Source organism: Salmo salar, chromosome 25, assembly GCF_965601325.2.
Source record: "Salmo salar chromosome 25, fSalSal1, whole genome shotgun sequence".
Classification (NCBI taxonomy): Eukaryota; Metazoa; Chordata; class Actinopteri; order Salmoniformes; family Salmonidae; genus Salmo; species Salmo salar.
The window spans coordinates 33381188-33399850 of record NC_138315.1 but is presented as its reverse complement, the minus strand read 5'-3'; the positions used below and the strand labels follow the sequence as shown (position 1 = coordinate 33399850).

The 18663-nt window shown below is 44.6% G+C and overlaps 1 non-coding gene across 1 annotated transcript; it reads right to left on the bottom strand.

Moving 5' to 3' along the window:
• Positions 1–17636: 17636 nt before the first annotated feature.
• Positions 17637–17712, bottom strand: trnaa-ugc (transfer RNA alanine (anticodon UGC)). Its single transcript has one exon. It is a non-coding gene; the product is annotated as a tRNA-Ala (tRNA).
• Positions 17713–18663: the final 951 nt, after the last annotated feature.

Here is an 18663-nt window from a genome sequence, read left to right as displayed (position 1 = left end):
CGGACTGGCGGGCGGCTCTGGCGGCTCCGGACTGGCGGGCGGCTCTGGTGGCTCTCGACTGGCGAGACCCACTGGAGGCCTAGTCCTAGGAGGCGGCACAGGACGGACCAGGATGAGGAGACCCACTGGATTCCTGGTCCGAGGAGGAGGCACAGGCTTAACCAGGATGGGGAGACCCACTGGAGGCCTAGTCCTGGGAGGTGGCACAGGACGGACCAGGATGGGGAGACCCACTGGAGGCCTGGTCCGAGGAGGAGGCACAAGCTTAACCAGGATGGGGAGACCCACTGGAGGCCTAGTCCTGGGAGGTGGCACAGGACGGACCAGGCTGGAGAGATCCACTGGAGGCCTGGTCCGAGGAGGAGGCACAGGATAAACCGGACTGTGGGGGAGCACTGGAGTTCTAGACTTGATGCTCTTTACCCATACTCCAGGCTGAATGCCCACTTTGGACCGGCACGGGCGGAGAGCAGGCATTGGGCGAACTGGACCCTTCCAGCGCCCTGGAGACACAGTGCGCAGAGCCGGTGCAGGATACCCTGGCCCGAAAAGGCGCACTGGAGACCAGACGCGCTGAGCTGGCACAACCCGTCCTGGCTCGATGCCTGCCCTCGCATGGCACTTGCGGGGGGCTGGCCTATAGTGCACCGGGCTATGCACGCGTACTGGGGACACTGTGCGCTTTACCGCATAACTGGGTGTATGACCAGTACTGCGCTGCCTCCTGTAAGCACGGGGAGTTGGCTCAGGTCTACCGCCTGACTCCGCCAATCTGCCCGTGTGCCCCCCCCCCAAACATTTTTGGGGGCTGCCTCTCGTGTCTGCTGCGCTCCCTTTCCTCACACTAGCGCCTCTCAGCTATCGCCGCCTCGATCTCCCAGTGCGGGTGGCGATACTCCCCAGCTTGAGCCAATGGTCCACCTTCGTCCAGTAATTCCTCCCATCTCCAGGAATCCTGAACGATCCTCTCCATTTTCTCCAAAGTCCATGAGTCCATACTATTCTCCTTCTCCTGGTGCCTCTCCTTCCTCCGCTGCTTGGTCCTTTTTTGTGGGTAATTCTGTAAGGTCTGTCGTGAGAGAGAGTAGACCAAGGTGCAGCGGAGTTAGTGTTCATCATTGAATATTTAATAAAGAAAGAACACTATACAAAACAAGAAAACTGATAGCCAAACAGTCCTGTCAGGTGCAAACACTAACAGAAACAATTACCCACAAAACCCAATGGAAAAACATGCTCCTTATGTGTGACTCCCAATCAGCAACAACGAACTTCAGCTGTGCCTGATTGGGAGCCACACACTGCCCAAAACAAAGAAATACAAAAACCTAGAAAACGAACATAGAACGCCCACCCAATGTAACACCCTGGCCTAACCAAAATAAAGAACAAAAAACCCCTCTCTATGGCCAGGGCATTACATCTCTCTACTATTATTCTGACATTTCACATTCTTAAAATGAAGTGGTGATCCCTACTGACCTAAGACAGGGAATTGTTACTAGGATTAAATGTCAGGAATTGTGAAAAAACTGAGTTTAAATGTATTTGGCTAAGGTGTATGTAAAATTCCGACTTCAACTGTAAGTAACTGTTATCATATTGGTGTTGATGGTAGTCTCTGATCCTCTCTAACAGGAAGGACTTGTTTCTCTATGGGATGAGGATGGCAAGTCAGAGGATGAGGCAACAGATGAGAAGATGCAGGTTATACCTTCAATTATGGCTATTGCGGTGACCGTATTACTGCCACACCCGCGGTCACGAGTCATGAAGGCAGTCAAATTCCAGGTGACCGTTTAGTCATGGTAATTAGGCTTTTCCAATCTCTGATGCTGCTGCTGGTCATTATTAGCCTACCAAACTTGCTAACTGTCTGATACTCAGCACTCTATTGTCCCTCTAATCACTCTGACATTAATGCAAATGTAATTGAAAATCTAACCAAACACTTCATGAGCTCATGTTGTGCAACATTTCTATAGGCAATGCATTTGCGCGAGAAAACAGGGTGATGGCCTCTACTAAAAGAAGGAGGATCCCATCAGCTTTCTATAGACTAAGCTTACTATATTTATTTCTCAACTTTCTTAATATTAAGCACATTGTTTATCTTTACAACAGGAGTATAGCCTACCTGGCTTGTTTGAAAATGAACCACAGGAAAAGCATCCTCCATTCGCTATTTAAGTGCATAGATGACTTTTTTTTTTCTGCTGCCCCTGTTTCGAGAAAGGTGCATGATAATGGTCCATTCTAAAGCAAAACAAATTTCACACATATTATTTAGCTTATGTAAAGAAAAGATGAAATCAAGAATAGTCTGATGGGTGACAATATTAGCCTATCACTTGTGAATTATATATTATCACTTGTCAGTTATTATTATAATTTTTTTATTTCACCTTTATTTAACCAGGTAGGCTAGTTGAGAACAAGTTCTAAATTACAACTGCGACCTGGCCAAGATTAAGCAAAGCAGTGCGACACAAACACCAACACAGAGTTACACATGGAATTAACAAAACATACAGTCAATAACACAATAGGGGAAAAAAGGATATATACAGGCAATAAATAGGTCATAGTGGCGAAATAATTACAATTTAGCAATTAAATGCTGGAGTGATAGAGACTGGAGTGATAGATGTGCAGAAGATGATTATGCAAGTAGAGATACTGGGGTGCAAAGGAGCAAAAATAAATAAATAACACTATGGGGATGAGGTAGTTGGATGGGCTATTTACAGATGGGCTATGTACAGGTGCAGTGATCTGTGAGATGTTCTGACAACTGGTGCTTAAAGCTAGTGAGGGAGATATGGGTCTCCAGCTTCAGTGATTTTTGCAATTCGTTCCAGTCATTGGCAGCAGAGAACTGGAAGGAAAGACAGCCAAAGGAGGAATTGGCTTTGGGGGTGACCAGTTAAATATGTACCTGCTGGAGTGCGTGCTACGGGTGGGTGCTGCTATGGTGACCAGTGAGCTGAGATAAGGCAGGCTTTACCTAGCAAAGACTTATAGATGACCTGGAGCCAGTGGGTTTGGCGACGAATATGAAGCGAGGGCCAGCCAACGAGAGCATACAGATCGCAGTGGTGGGTAGTATATGGGGCTTTGGTGACAAAACTGATGGCACTGTGATAGACTGCATCCAATTTGCTGGATGCAGTCGAATCAAGGATTCGTAGGATAGTCAGTTTTACGAGGGTATGTTTGGAAGCATGAGTGAAGGATGCTTTGTTGCGAAATAGGAAGCCGATTCTAGATTTAATTTTGGATTGGAGATGCTTAATATGAGTCTGGAAGGAGAGTTTACAGTCTAGCCAGACACCTAGGTATTTGTAGATGTCCACATATTCTAAGTCAGAACCGTCCAGAGTAGTGATGCTGGACGGACGGGCAGGTGCTGGGCACGATCGGATGAAGAGCATGCATTTAGTTTTACTTGCATTTAAGAGCAGTTGGAGGCCACAGAAGGAGAGTTGTATGGCATTGAAGCTCATCTGGAGGTTAGTTAACACAGTGTCCAAAGAAGGGCCAGAAGTATACAGAATGGTATCGTCTGTGTAGAGATGGATCAGAGAATCACCAGCAGCAAGAGCGACATCATTGATGTGTATAGAGAAGAGAGTCGGCCCGAGAACTGAACCCTGTGGCACCCCCATAGAGACTGCCAGAGGTCCGGACAACAGGCCCTCCGATTTGACACACTGAACTCTGTCTGAGAAGTAGTTGGTGAACCAGGCGAGGGAGTCATTTAAGAAACCAAGGCTGTTGAGTCTGCCAATAAGAATGTAGTGATTGACAGAGTCGAAAGCCTTGGCCAAGTCTATGAATACGGCTGCACAGTATTATCTGTTATCGATGGAGGTTGATATCGCTTATGACCTTGAGCGTGGCTGAGGTGCACCCATGCCCAGCTCGGAAACCAGATTGCAGAGCGGAGAAGGTACGGTGGGATTAGAAATGGTCGGTGATCTGTTTGTTAACTTAGCTTTCGAAGACCTTTGAAAAGCAGGGTAGGATAGATATAGGTCTGTAGCAGTTTGGATCTAGAGTGTCTCCCCCTTTTGAAGAGGGGGAAGACTGCGGCAGCTTTCCAGTCTTTGGGGATCTCAGACGATACAAAAGAGAGGTTGAACAGGCTAGTAATAGGGGTTGCAACAATTTCTCTCTGATAATTTTAGAAAGAGAGGGTCCAGATTTTGCAGCTCTTTCAGAACATCAGCAATCTGGATTTGGGTGAAGGAGAAATGGGGGAGGCTTGGGCAAGTTGCTGTGGGGTGTGCAGGGCTGTAGGGGTGGCCAGGTGGAAAGCGTGGCCAGCCGTAGAAAAATGCTTATTGAAATTCTCAATTATCGTGGATTTATCGGTGGTGACAGTGTTTCCTAGCCTCAGTGCAGTGGGCAGCTGGGAGGAGGTGCATTTATTCTCCATGGACTTTACAGTGTCCCAGAACGTTTTGTAATTTGTGATGCAGGCACAATGATGAATGATGCACCGCATAAGAAACTGCCTTTCTTTTTTTGCGACATTTTCTAATCATTGTCGCACACCTCATGTAGCCTAGACCATAGACCTATATGTTTTGGTAAGGTTTGTATCACAACTAAAGTGGCCAAATAACTTATTAAAATTAAGTACATTAATCCGCTTTACAAGGGTTTTAGAGCCTAACTGGCATACAAAAGCCGCGCGTGAGTTTCAAGTTTGGGGAAGAAAATGTTCACCATAAAAATGCACCTTTATAATAAAAGCATTACATGCATAATCGCATTTGCAGTCACTTTTGATAAGGGTGTTTTCCCGCTAATGGAACATTCACGCTTATAGCCTACTGCCATGTGAACATTGCTGCGTGAAGAAATAGCCTAATAGTTGATCAACATTTTAAGATAAACTTTCTGATCTGTTGCGTCATCCATATTGGGTAAAAAACTTTTTTTTGTATGCTAGTGTTTGTATTCATTTGTGATCTATTGCACCCCACAAGTGTCCCAGACTACGTTTGGAATATTTATTTATTGCACAGAATAGATCGACTTTTGTACTATGGGGGATGGTAGATTGACATAGGCTAGGGCTGTTGCTGTTCGTTAGGCCTACTCATCTTGTTGGCTGACAAAAAGTAAATGTGGACAGTTCTTCCAGTATCTTCAATATGCACCTCGAAATTGGATAAGGACGTGCGCTGTTGCATCCCCGATGTGTCTGTCTTCACTTGTAGCCTTTGAGAAAGACCCTATCACGTGATGGAGAAACATATGAGTGAGAGGCGCTTCGGATTGCGCAGCACTCAGGGAGAAGGGCACAACGCAGCACTCTGGGCCGCAAAAGGCATGGATTTTTTTAGGGTGCATTACGGCCACAAAGGGGATGCCGCCATGAAATTTGAGGCATTATCAAGTGCTTGTCAAATTGTGAATGAGGCAATTGAAGTGTGTACAGCCTGCGCAAAAAACTAATTAGAGCGCATGCCTTTCAAGCAACTTTTTTCAAATCATCTTTAGTCTCATCATGTAGCCTTACAATGTATAAAAAATCAAAACATATAGCCCAATGTTTGTAGAACAACTAAAGTTACATGAATAACTCTAAATTAAGCAAAAAGGAGTACCTATTTCTTTGTTAACCACTCAACACAGAATAGCCGCATGTGCGCACTCCCTCAAATCGTTTGGAGAAAATATTTATATTTTTTTCAGCTTTGTTCAATTGTATTCTTCATACTGTAAAATAATATAAAATAATGCCACGGAATTCTAAGCAAATCTTGTCTGCTAAATGAACTAGTGTAGCCCACATTCATTTGGCATAGCCACATCAGGACCTAACATAAGGACAACTCAGAGTATGCTATTCTTCTGAAATAGACTGCATTTTCTTTATATCATGCTTCTTTAGAACTGTCTAAAATAAATAATGGATTTATTGTGAAGGTGTAGGCTATATTAGGTGTATTTATTAGACTTTTTAAAATGTAGATGTTCCAAAGGTCTGCATCAGTGGCTTGTAGGCTGTGTGTGGAAGCCAGGAAACATCTTATTTTCCTCAGTTACGCTTCATTTTTATTTAACCTTTATTTAACAAGGCAAGTCAGTTAAGAACAAATTCTTATTTACAATTATTGCCTAGAAACAGTGGGTTAACTGCCATACTCAGGGGCAGAACGACAGATTTGTACCTTTTCAGCTTGGGGATTCGATCCGCCAACCTTTCGGTTACTGGCCCAGCACTCTAACCACTAGGCTACTTGCTGCCCCCAGCAGCAAATAGTAGTGAATTTTAACACTTCAAATCTTCATGATATCTTGTTAATGTTATGGAGCTGTGGGAATGTCTATGGTAATGATAGTGGCAGTGTTAATATAATGATTGTATGTGTTAATGGGGTTCAGTCAACCATGGTTCCTGCCTGGTGAGCGCCACTTACCAGCTGTTAGATCCCAAAACTGGTGTCTGACCAGATTTCTTTATCTACCAACGAGAGCAATTCCCCAAACCAAAAGCCAGAAAAAAAAGCCTGAATACTAATCTTCAAAACCACTCACTTAAATCACACCTGAAAGAGAATGTTTCCCCTCCGGACATTTGTCTCAACATCACGACTTTGATCATTGCATTGATGAGGATATATAGCAAACAAACCTAACATCAAACGCTGTTTATCCCTGTGAAGTGGTCTCAAAGCAAGACGTCAATAACATCTCACCTTCCACAGCCTAAAGTGTAGAAGAGCTACAGTTAAGCGCCAGTCTCTCTCAGGCGATAACTACAGGCTTTCTGAGAAATTACTCCACAGCAGCCACATGCCTGTCTGGTCACCATGGCAACATGCTCTCCAATAGCCCTGGAGCTGTTTCTGTGGAAGCGCAGACCAATCAAGAGTCCAAGTTGCTCCAGTTGTCTGGAGAGCATCATCCTTATGATGGAATTGCTGGTACAGCTCAAGTAGCACATAGGCTCTCCAGGCACTTTGAGACTTCTGTAATTTACTCATATCCCTTATTTTACCAGGTAAGTTGACTGAGAAGACATTCTCATTTACAGCAACAATCTGAAGAATAGTTACAGGGGATGAATAAGACAATTGAAAGCTGAAGATGATTAGGTGGGCATAATGGTATGAGGGCCAGATTGGAAGCTGGGGATGATTAGGTGGGCATAATGGTATGAGGGCCAGATTGGAAGCTGGGGATGATTAGGTGGTCATAATGATATGAGGGCCAGATTGGAAGCTGGGGATGATTAGGTGGTCATAATAGTATGGGGGCCAGATTGGGAATTTAGCACCCCATGGGATCTCTAGTGATCACACTGTCAGGACACCCGTTTAACATCCCATCCAAAAGACGGCACCCTACACAGGGCATATATATACTGCTCAAAAAAATAAAGGGAACACTTAAACAAAACAATGTAACTCCAAGTCAATCACACTTCTGTGAAATCAAACTGTCCACTTAGGAAGCAACACTGATTGACAATACATTTCACATGCTGTTGTGCAAATGGAATAGACAACAGGTGGAAATGATAGGCAATTAGCAAGACACCCCCAATAAAGGAGTGGTTCTGCACAGACCACTTCTCAGTTCCTATGCTTCCTGGCTGATGTTTTGGTCACTTTTGAATGCTGGCGGTGCTTTCACTCTAGTGGTAGCATGAGACGGAGTCTACAACCCACACAAGTGGCTCAGGTAGTGCAGCTCATCCAGGATGGCACATCAATGCGAGCTGTGGCAAGAAGGTTTGCTGTGTCTGTCAGCGTAGTGTCCAGAGCATGGAGGCGCTACCAGGAGACAGGCCAGTACATCAGGAGACGTGGAGGAGGCCGTAGGAGAGCAACAACCCAGCAGCAGGACCGCTACCTCCGCCTTTGTGCAAGGAGGAGCAGGAGGAGCACTGCCAGAGCCCTGCAAAATGACCTCCAGCAGGCCACAAATGTGCATGTGTCTGCTCAAACGGTCAGAAACAGACTCCATGAGGGTGGTATGAGGGCCCGACGTCCACAGGTGTGGGTTGTGCTTACAGCAGGACGTTTGGCATTTGCCAGAGAACACCAAGATTGGCAAATTCACCACTGGCGCCCTGTGCTCTTCACAGATGAAAGCAGGTTCACACTGAGCACGTGACAGACGTGACAGAGTCTGGAGACGCCGTGGAGAACGTTCTGCTGCCTGCAACATCCTCCAGCATGACCGATTTGGCGGTGGGTCAGTCATGGTGTGGGGTGGCATTTCTTTGGGGGGCCGCACAGCCCTCCATGTGCTCGCCAGAGGTAGCCTGACTGCCATTAGGTACCGAGATGAGATCCTCAGACCCCTTGTGAGACCATATGCTGGTGCGGTTGGCCCTGGGTTCCTCCTAATGCAAGACAATGCTAGACCTCATGTGGCTGGAGTGTGTCAGCAGTTCCTGCAAGAGGAAGGCATTGATGCTATGTACTGGCCCGCCCGTTCTCCAGACCTGAATCCAATTGAGCACATCTGGGACATCATGTCTCGCTCCATCCACCAACGCCACGTTGCACCACAGACTGTCCAGGAGTTGGCGGATGCTTTAGTCCAGGTCTGGGAGGAGATCCCTCAGGAGACCATCCGCCACCTCATCAGGAGCATGCCCAGGTGTTGTAGGGAGGTCATACAGGCACGTGGAGGCCACACACACTACTGAGCCTCATTTTGACTTTAGTAAGATTATTTCATTCATTCAGATCTAGGATGTGTTATTTTAGTGTTCCCTTTATTTTTTTGAGCAGTGTATATCTTTAGACCAGAGGAAACAGTGCCTCCTGCTGGTCCTCCAACACCACTTCCAGCAGCATCGGGTCTCCCGTCCAGGGACTGACCAGGACCATCCCTGCTGAGTTTCAGAAGCAAGCCAGCAGTGGGATGCACGGTGGTATGCTGCTGGCACTCACTAGCTCACTCACTTCATGAATGCTAAATGTAATTGATTCCCTGTGCAGCAACCTACCGTGTCCAAGTGATTGTTCCTGACGTGTTATATATTTTTGTCCCAACTTAGCGGAGAGTGTGACTTTATCCATCCTGACAGAGGCAGGCCAGTGCCAGGTGCTTGCGGTCATTCAGACCCACAGCCAAGTGTCCTGGTTCCCCACACCCAGCCCCCCCACACAAAGACCCCATCTCCCTGCTCTCACCCAGAGCCTGCGGCCAAGATAAGCAGGCGAGATGGTGTCAATGGAGCCTGTGACACAGACACACACAGACTGGCAGTGACCGCTGTGACTGACCTGACCCCACTGCTGACCTCTGGCAGTGTCAAATGTGCTGTCATGCTCCATTACGTCCGCAGGCGGGGATCTTCTGGCTCCCCGACCACCCTAGTTGAAGTCGCCCAGTACGAAGATCGTCTCTGCTCCTGGGCAAGGAAGAGGGGGAGACTGAGAAGGAGGGGAGGAAGGGCAGCGGAATGAGAAAGATGGAGTCCCCTGATCCAGGCTCTGCATAGTGACTCAAGAGGTGCAGGGAGGCGTGGCAGAGGGACAGAGAGAGGAGCAGGAGGAGGTTTAGCCCCCTGGTGTACGTGGAACGCTATCGCAGGCTGACCCAGATTCTGGCCCAGGTACAGTTGGAGGGAGATATAGCCGCCCTCATAGAGTCACAGTCACTCATTCAGCTCTGCACTGTATTGACATGTATAGTAGTTCCTTTTATTTATATGCTTTCATGAGTACCAATGGATTGTATGGTTACGTTCGTTTGCTTTTCTAATATTCTGTAAGAGTCCATTAGTCAATGAAATGTTGAGTTTCAGTCCAGATGATGCTGCTCTTATCTCATTTTGAACTGAGTGCCACCCAATGCATTGGTAATGAGAAGTTTCAAACCAGAGATCGATATGGTTCACTGGGTATGCTACTGTAGTTGGTAGGTTTACATATCTGTTACTGTAAACCTGTCTACCAATAGTGTGTGTGAATGCGTGTCTCCCTTGGACCACCTCCTGCTCTTCACACCTCATCTCTGTGTGATCGCTACTCCTCTCTCCCACTCTTCTCCCCTCAGACCGGCAGCCTGTGAAACACTCTTTAATGTGTGGTGCTGTGCATTGCACACTGGGAGAGGCCGGCTTCTTACTCTGTTCTGAAGTGGGAAACGCTGTGTGTGTTCAGAATGAAATGTTAGGAGGTAACTGGATGGCATAAAGGAGGTAACTGGAAGGTCTAAATCTCCCTCCCGGGTTGGTAGCTGGATTTGGCTGCAAAACCTTTTAGTAGCAAGTCTGCCCTTCATGTTCAGTTATGTTCTCTGTAACATGCTATAAAATAAATCCATCTTGGATGCTGTCTCGTAATGGCCACATGTAGTACAGTTACTATTGTGTCCTTCCTCCAAGGGAATCAACATCAGCCCTCTTATGAGTCATCATCCCAAGCTGTTAGATCAGTTCGTTCTGACTAAAGGTGTCTGTTATTTACAAAATACTTAAATAAAAATGATTCAGCTTTAAACCTGTTTTCTGAGAATTGAGTCATATGGTGATACCTGCCATTGCGTTTTGCTCCTCTCTGTCATTTTCACAACACTCACACTATTTTACTCTCACTTCCACTCTACACTGCGTGCACAATTATTAGGCAAGTGAGTATTCTGATCTCATCATTGTTTCTATTCACATTTTCGAACTCCAAACCATATAAACTTCAATGATTATTGGATTTAATCATTTTCAGGTGATATGTATTTGTGTAATGAGGGAGGGTGTGGCGAAAGTGAATAACACCTTATATCAAGGTGTGCATAATTATTATTCAGCCTCATTACCTCAGGTAAAATGGGTCAAAAAAGAAATTTAACTGACACTGAAAAGCCAAAAAATGTAAAATGCCTTTCAGACAGATGCGGCACTCTTTAAATAGCTAAACTATTGAGGTGTGACCACCGGACATTAAAACGTTTTGTTGCGAATAGTCAACTGGGGCGCAAAAAACGCATGGGAAAGAAAAGGCGCAAATTAACTGCAAAAGACTTGAGAAGAATTAAACGTCAAACTACCAGGAACCCATTATCCTCCAGTGCCACCGTATTCCAGAACTGCAACCTACCTGGAGTGTTCAGAAGTACAAGGTGTCAAGTGCTCAGAGACATGGCCAAGGTCAAGAAGACTGAAACAAGACCACCACTGAATAAGATTCACAAGTTGAAGCGTCAAGATTGGGCAAAGAAATACCTGAAGACAGATTTTTCAAAGGTTTTATGGACAGATGAAATGAAAGTGACTCTTGATGGACCAAATGGATGGGCCCGTGGCTGGATCAGTAATGGACACAGGGCACCACCACTTTGAGTCAGGTGCCAGCAAGGTGAAGGAGGGGTACTGGTATGGGCTGCTATCATTGAGGATGAGGTAGTTGGACCTTTTCGGGTTGAAGATGGACTGAAACTCAACTCCCAAACCTACTGCCAGTTTCTGGAAGATTATTTCGTCAAACAGTGGTACAGGAAGAAGTCCTCAGCATTCTAGAAGGCCATGATCTTTATGCAGGACAATGCTCCATCACATGCATCCAAGTACTCCACTGCTTGGCTAGCCAGCAAGGGCCTCAAAGATACCTGAATAATGATCTGGCCCCCTTCCTCACCTGACTTAAATCCTATTGAGAACTTGTGGGCCCTTCTCAAACGTGAGATTCACAGTGATGGAAGACAATACACCTTTTTGAACAGCATTTGGGAGGCTGTGGTTGCTGCTTCAGCGAAAATTGATCGTGAACAGATCAAGAAACGGACAGACTCCATGGATGGAAGGCTCATGGCAGTTATTGAAAATAAGGGTGGCTATATTGGTCACAGAATATTTTTGAAAGGTCAAAAATGTTATATAATTGTCATTTTGTGTTACTTATCTGTTATACTTACTCTAAAAATTTAGAATAAACAAGTGAGTTGAGAGAAATTATTTTTGTAATTTAGTTGCCTAATAATTCTGCACACTAATAGTTGCCTAATAATTGTGCACACTTATATATTTCCCTGAGAAAGACAAAACTCACTTTTCCTTTGTTAAACATTCAGGTTTGAGGTTCAATAACATTTTGGATTGACTGAGAGCATTGTGTTTGTTCAACAATAAAATTAATCCTGACGAATACAATTTGCTTAATAATTGTGCACGCAGTGTAGTTTAGCGCCTTCACCTCTGGCCTCTCTTTTTCTCTCTCTCTCATATATATATATACACACACACACACACACACACACACACACAGACACAGAGACAGAGGTTTCAGGTTTACCTCTGTGGACAGGTATACAGAGCCTGCACTAAGGCACCTGCTCGATTTGTTATGGTGTCAGCTGGGGATGGTTTTCTGCCTGGAGCCCTCTTCAAACCTCACTGCCTGGCAGGCTGAGGAGAATGTATAGGGATTTGTTTTGTCATCCCATTATTGCATGCTAACTTTCATTAAGTTTGAGAAGGATGACTGCAGGGCTCCTGCTGCCTTCCATCTGCAGAAGTGCTTCCATCACAATGAAGAATGTGGTTTCTGACAGAGGATGTCATCAGGCACCATTGCAGAAGAGGACCAGACATGAAGCTTGCAGGATTGCATCTTTCTTCTCCAGAGCCAAAATAGTTTATGTAGGTTGTTATTAAGACATGAAGGCAATTGACCAGTCATTTCAGTTTTAAATCTGTTGACAAGACATAGTCATGTACACTGTAGCCTAGTTTCCATCTTGTACAATTTATTGGAATCTTTATGTTACTGTTACGTTAATAATTTAATAGTCTATTAAAGGGATTCTTCTGTACTTTTGTATACTTTTTAGCCAGTAGTTCTAAAAGTAGCGTCCAAAAGTGGTCCCTGAAATTGTGTAATACATCACGTGTACCACATCATTGCTCTCGCTCTGCTGTGGGTGCATTTTGCTAGCTGTCAGTCATATGGCGAGGGGCTGAAGCTCATTGGTTGAACTCAACTTACTAGGGTGCTGGCCCACATGGGGGAACATGTAGGGAAAAATGGCACAGCACAGCTTCCAAAAAAAAACTTACATTCAAACTAGGGATTTCACAGCTAATTGAGGCAAGACTGTAATTCTGTCCTTAGATTATGCATGTATGAACTACACATTGACACATCCAGCCCAAAGCGGGAAGTAAAAAAAATTCTTTAGTCGCCAAAGTTCCGGAGCATGTCTTTAAGGGACAAACAAGCCCCAGATACTTGATTGACTGTTTCCAAAGGCATCATTGCGGTAATGTTGACACTAACAATGATGAGTGATGTTGGTGGAGAGGAGTGGAGTCATTGTTTATGTTGATGCTGAGTGACAGGAGGTCTTCCATGTCAACCTTGATCGCTCTGCCCCTGATCTGCTTGCTATAGCTACAGTGGCTTGCGAAAGTATTCACCCCCCTTGGTATTTTTCCTATATTGTTGCCTTACATCCTGGAATTTAAATAGATTTTTGTGGGGGTTGTATCATTTGATTTACACAACATGCCTACCACTTTGAAGATACAAAATATATTTTATTGTGAAACGAACACGAAATAAGACAAACAAACAGAAAACTTGAGCGTGCATAACTATTCACTCCCCCAAAGTCAATACTTTGTAAAGACACCTTTTGCAGCAATTACAGCGGCAAGTCTCTTGGGGTATGTCTCTATAAGCTTGGCACATCTAGCCACTGGGATTTTTTTTAAGGAGCTGGAGCAAAACTGCTCCAGCTCCTTCAAGTTGGATGGGTTCCGCTGGTGTACAGCAACATTTAAGTCATATCACAGATTCTCAATTGGATTGAGGTCTGGGCTTTGACTAGGCCATCCCAAGACATTTAAATGTTTCCTCTTAAACCACTCGAGTGTTGCTTTAGCAGTATGCTGAGGGTCATTGTCCTGCTGGAAGGTGAACCAGTCTCAAATCTCTGGAAGACTGAAACATTTTTCCCTCAATAATTTCCCTGTATTTAGCGCCGTTGATCATTCCTTCAATTCTTACCAGTTTCCCAGTCCCTGCCGATGAAAAACATTCCCACAGCATGATGCTGCCACCACCATGCTTCACTGTGGGGATGGTGTCCTCGGGGTGATGAAAGGTGTTGGGTTTGCGCCAGACATAGCGTTTTCTTTGATGACCAAAAAGCTACTTTTTAGTCTCATCTGACCAGTGTACCTTCTTCCATATGTTTGGGGAGTCTCCCACATGCCTTTTTGCGAACAGCAAACGTGTTTGCTTATTTTTTCTTTCAGCAATGGCTTTTTTCTGACCACTCTTCCGTAAAGCCCAGCTCTGTGGAGTGTATGGCCTAAAGTGGTCCAATGGACAGATAATCCAATCTCTGCTGTGGAGCTTTGCAGCTCCTTCAGGGTTATCTTTGATCTCTTTGTTGCCTCTCTGATTAATGCCCTCCTTGCCTTGTCCGAGAGTTTTGGTGGGCGGCCCTCTCTTGGCAGGTTTGTTGTAGTGCCATATTCTTTCAATTTTTTAATAACGGATTTAATGGTGATCCGTGGGATGTTCAAAGTTTCAGATATTTTTTTATAACCCAATCCTCATCTGTACTTTTCCACAACTTTTCATGGTGCCGCTCACTTGGTGGTGCCCCTTGCTTAGTGGTGTTGCAGACTCTGGGGCCTTTCAGAACAGGTGTATATATACTGAGATCATGTGACACTTAGATTGTACACAGGTGGACTTTATATAACAAATTATGAGACTTCTGAAGGTAATTGGTTGCACCAGAACTTATTTAGGGGCTTCATAGCAAGGGGGGTGAATACATATGCACGCACCACTTTTCCGTTTTACATTTTTATTTATTTTTTGAAACTAGTAATTTTTTTCATTTCACTTCACCAATTTGGACTATTTTGTGTATGTCCATTACATGAAATCCAAATGAAAATACATTTCAATTACAGGTTGTAAAGCAACAAAATAGGAAAAACGCCAAGGGGGATGAATACTTTTGCAAGGAAATGTATTGACTAAGGTTACAGGTTACTCTCACTGCAGGACTATGCAGCGTTTCCCCTATATTGATTTAGCAGCAGTGTCCCACCGCTGCTAAATTGTTGCAACTGCTGCCAAATATATATACTGGAAGTTTACATACACCTTAGCCAAAGCTGGAAGTTTACATACAACTTAGCCAAATACATTTAAACTCAGTTTTTCACAATTCCTGACATTTAATTCTTGTAAAAAGTCCCTGTCTTTGGTCAGTTAGGATCACCACTTTATTTTAAGAATGTGAAATGTCAGAATAATAGTAGAGAGAATGATTTATTTCAGCTTTTATTTCTTTCATCACATTCCCAGTGGGTCCGAATTTTACATACACTCAATTAGTATTTGGTTGCATTGCCTTTACATTGTTTAACTTGTGTTAAACGTTTTGGGTAGCCTTCCACAAGCTTCCCACAATAAGTTGGGTGAATTTTGGCCCCTTCCTCCTGACAGAGCTGGTGTAACTGAGTCTGGTTTGTAGGCCTCCTTGCTCGCACACGCTTTTTTAGTTCTGACCACAAATCTTTGTTGTCATTTTGCCAAAACTTTGGAAGTATGCTTGGGGTCATTGTCCATTTGGAAGACCCATTTGCGACCAAGCTTTAACTTCCTGACTGATGTCTTGAGATGTTGCTTCAATATATCCACATAATTTTCCTCCCTCATGATGCCATCTATTTTGTGAAGTGCACCAGTTTCTCCTGCCGCAAAGCACCCCCACAACATGATGCTGCCACCCCCGTGCTTCACGGTTGGGATGGTGTTCTTCGGCTTGCAAGCCTCCCCCTTTTTCCTCCAAACATAACGATGGTCATTATGGCCAAACAGTTCTATTTTTGTTTCATCAGACCAAAGGACATTTCTCCATGTGCAGTTGCAATCCGTAGCCAGGCTTTTTTTATGGCGGTTTTGGATCAGTGGCTTCTTCCTTGCTGAGCGGCCTTTCAGGTTATGTCGATATAAGACTCGTTTTACTGTGGATATAGATACTTTTGTACCTGTTTCTTCCAGCATCTTCACAAGGTCCTTTGCTGTTGTTCTGGAATTGATTTGCACTTTTCGCACCAAAGTACGTTCATCTCTAGGAGACAGAACGCGTCTCCTTCCTGAGCGGTATGACGGCTGCGTGGTCCCATGGTGTTTATACTTGCGTACTATTGTTTGTACAGATGAACGTGGTACCTTCAGGCATTTGGAAATTGCTCCCAAGGATGAACCAGACTTGTGGAGGTCTACAATTTCTTTTCTGAGGACTGATTTTGTTTTATTTTCCCATGATGTCAAGCAAAGAGGCACTGAGATTGAAGGTATGCTTTGAAATACATCCACAGGTACTCCTCCAATTGACTCAAATGGTGTCAATTATCCTAACAAGAACCTTCCAAAGCCATGACATAATTTTCTGGACTTTTCCAAGCTGTTTAAAGGCACAGTCAACTTAGTGTATACTATGACTAGGGTGGCTGGAGTCTTCTGACCCACTGGAATTGTGATACAGTGAGTTATAAGTGAAATAATCTGTCTGTAAACAATTGTTGGAAAAATTACTTGTGTCCTGCACAAAGTAGATGTCCTAACCGACTTGCCAAAACCATAGTTTGTTAACAAGAAATTTGTGGAGTGGTTGAAAAACGAGTTTTAATGACTCCAACCTAAGTGTATGTAAACTTTTGACTTCAACTGTATTTTTTGTATATACATTTCTGCCGAGATGCGCTTATAAATGGATAGTCGTTGGATCAATGTCTGGAAGTCTGTGGGAAAATCTAGCATGTCATTGCGCTAACATTAGTAGCAATGCTCTCTATCAAATCAAAAAATTTTTGTCACATGCGCCGAATACAACAGGTGAAATGCAGTAAAATGTTACAGTGAAATGCTTACTTACGAGCCCCTAATCAACAATGTAGTTTTAAAAATACAGATAAAAGCAACAGTAAAATAACAATAGCGAGACTATATACTGGGGGGTACCAGTACAGGGTCAATGTGCGGGGGCACAGGTTAATTGAGATAATATGTACATTTAGGCAGAGTTATTAAAGTGACTATGATAACAACAGAGAGTAGCAGCGGTGTAAAAGGGGGGAGGGGGGCAATGCAAAGAGACTGGGTAGGCATTTGATTAGGTGTTCAGGAGTCTTATGGCTTGGGGGTAGAAGCTGTTTAGAAGCCTCATAGACCTAGACTTGGCACTCCGGTACCACTTGCCGTGCGGTAGCAGAGAGAACATTCTATGACTAGGTTGGCTGGAGTCTTTGACAATTTTGCCATACCAGGCAGTGAAGCAACCAGTTAGGATGCTCTCAATGGTGCAACTGTAGAGACTTTTGAGGATCTGAGAACCCATACCAAATATTTTCTGTCTCCTGAGGGGGAATAGGTTTGGTCATGCCCTCTTCACCACTGTCTTGGACCATGTTAGTTTGTTGGTGATGTGGACACAAAGGAACTTGAAGCTCTCAAACTTCTCCACTGCAGCCCCATCGATGAGAATGGGGCATGCTCAGTGCTATTTTTCCTGTAGTCCACAATCATCTCCTTTGTCTTGATTTACATTTTAGTCATTTAGCAGACACTCTTATTCAGAGCGAGTTACAGTAGTGAATGCATACATTTCATAAAATTTTTTCTCCATACTGGTCCCCCGTGGGAATCGAACCCACAACCTTGGCGTTGCAAACACCATGCTCTACCAACTGAGCCACACGGGACCTTGATCACGTTGAGGGAGAGGTTGTTGTCCTGGCACCACATGGCCAGGTCTCTGACCTCCTCCCTATAGGCTGTCTCATCATTGTCGGTGATCAGGCCTACCATTGTTGTGTCATCGGCAAACTTAATGATGGTGTTGGAGTCGTGCCTGGCCATGCAGTCATGAGTGAACAGAGAGTACAGGAGGTGACTGAGCACGCATCCCTGAGGGGCCCCTGTGCTGAGGATCAGTATGACCGATGTGTTGTTACCTACCCTTACCACCTGGGCATGGCCCGTCATGAAGTCCAGGATCCAGTTGCAGAGGGAGGTGTTTAGTCCCAGGGTCCTTAGCTTATTGATGAGCTTTGAGGGCACTATGGTGTTGAACGCTGAGCTGTAGTCAATGAATAGCATTCTCACATAGGTGTTCCTTTTGTCCAGGTGGGAAAGGGCAGTGTGGAGTGCAATAGAGATTGCATCATCTGCGGAATTTGTTAGGTTCTAATTCTCAGAGTAAAAAACTCTTTATTCTTCCCAGAGAATCAATAAGGCTGCATTAGACAAAAACATTTTCATACAAGCACTGATATTGATATAACCGTTCCTCAAGGCTGAGTCTCCTCCTACAATTCTGTACAAACATCGTTCTTTACTGCTAGGCAGGACACTAGTGATACGGGCCATAAACTTTTATTTCTCCCTTAAGATGACCTGACCTCAACCCCCTCCATCACTAATCCATGGCTCTCTCCCCTTATCAATGCCTGCCACATGTAATCGCTTCCCTGCACCCAACACATTCCAAGCTTAATTGCACACACTAAATACCTTCCTCCTATAACAACGCACTTCTGGTGTAGACCCTCTAAACTTCAGCACTCCCTCAGTAACATGAATAAGTATGTTTCATATTCTCAGAACCCAACAATCTGTTGGGGTGATATGCAAATTGGAGTGGGTCTAGGGTTTC